Source organism: Teleopsis dalmanni, chromosome 2 (assembly GCF_002237135.1).
Source record: "Teleopsis dalmanni isolate 2A chromosome 2, ASM223713v2, whole genome shotgun sequence".
Lineage (NCBI taxonomy): Eukaryota > Metazoa > Arthropoda > Insecta > Diptera > Diopsidae > Teleopsis > Teleopsis dalmanni.
Window position 1 is genome coordinate 118635745 of NC_051847.1, and position 1792 is coordinate 118637536.

Here is a 1792-nt window from a genome sequence, read left to right on the forward strand (position 1 = left end):
AACTTAACTCAAACAGCTATCTAGTCTTGTTAGTATCCAACCCATATGAGTACTTGATCTCAAAGACATCTTGACTTTATGTGTTAGTGCTTATCATACGTTAAAACAATATATAAAAACTTCAGGGGCTCTTTCCTAACTGACTTTGAAAAGCTGTCATCCTTTAAAATAAGGGACACAGCCAAATTCGTAGACTTGACAGGTTGGTTGTCAATTAAGTAGACAGTTAGAGCCGAGAACCAACCAAAACGATTGAAGATAACATGTCATCTGTACAATATATTTATATTTGAATAAGTCTAGTATAATTTTTATTGCTTTTAAAAATGAAAAAGTATCAATAACGAGTTTTTTAAAGCATTATTGTCACATTTGAGAAATAGATTGTAAAACAAACCGAATGAAGAAGATGTTTTAAAGAAATACATTACGACATAAGTGTTTGATTAGCGTTTTCAAATTTTATCAATTAGACTTACTCCGAAATTCCACCAATTAATCGTATACAATCATTCAATATTTCTTTTCTACCTGGCATATTCACAAGATTTAACTCCACTGATAACTTACCTGTACGCAATTAAGATTAAGAGTTAAATTAAGAACAATTAAGATTAAGAACTCTTTTATAGATTTAGTTCTAGACTTTATTCACAAAGCTTTAAGGGGCTTTGTTTAATCAATAGTGAAACTGGTACAATAGGTCTCTTCTGGCCGCAGTACCGGCTGTTGGGCAATTTTCACGTCTACTCTTTTAATATAAAAAAATATATACCTGTACGCAAACCTTAAAAGAATGTTACAGCAAACCTGTGTAATGATAAACTTAAAGTTGAAATATACTATAAGATACATATAAATTTTGTTAAAAATAATGCGTTTTTTACGTACTTGCCACAATCCACTTTTCAACTACACATCAATAAGTATTATTAAGGATTTAAGGACATGAATTTTTTTTTTCACGGACCATAATAAATCTCATAGATTGAAAAGTCCTACTGCATATTTTAAGTATTAAAATCAATACTATTAAATACCATAAATCTGTATACTATTTTATGTTCTGTTATAATATATAATATATACTACAGGAAATGGATAGATATAGTTTGAATATATCTATCCATATTTGTTTACGATGACTTAGAACTATTTTCGCTTATATATTTATTGTATTTAGTTGGATTATATAAATATATAAATGTGTATCTTTAAATAAACTTAATTAAATATTTAAATATACATCAATGGCTGTTTTCATCTACAAATATATAAAATTTTATACATCTGAGTGCATATTCATTTGTATCTTCAGTACAAATGCAATGCATATTCAATTTATATTCTATATAAACTGAATTCATTACTGTGTAAAATGTTATTGAAAAAATTCATTAAAATCAATCAACGAAATTGAAATTCACGTATGAATAGAAACGGAAAATTCGTTTATTAACTTTACAAGTACGAATCTCTTTTGTATCGAGGAAATTCGAATGTGAGTATCTGCGAGAGGAACACTTATTCTGTTGCATATCCTGGCGCATCCCATTCATTCTGCTTAATTTTATTGCCATTTTGTGTCAATTTATGAAATATTAAAAATGTTTTCTGTATATGTGAATTACAGATATTGTATATAATTCAATTACAACGGCAGAAAATGATTTCCACGGCAAAAGCGTTCAAGCAAAAATGCACTTCGCCAAAGGGGAAATCCACCCAAACTCAGTATTTACATACTTACAAGCAATTAATTGGTTTTTAATACTTTTGGATGAAAAGTAAT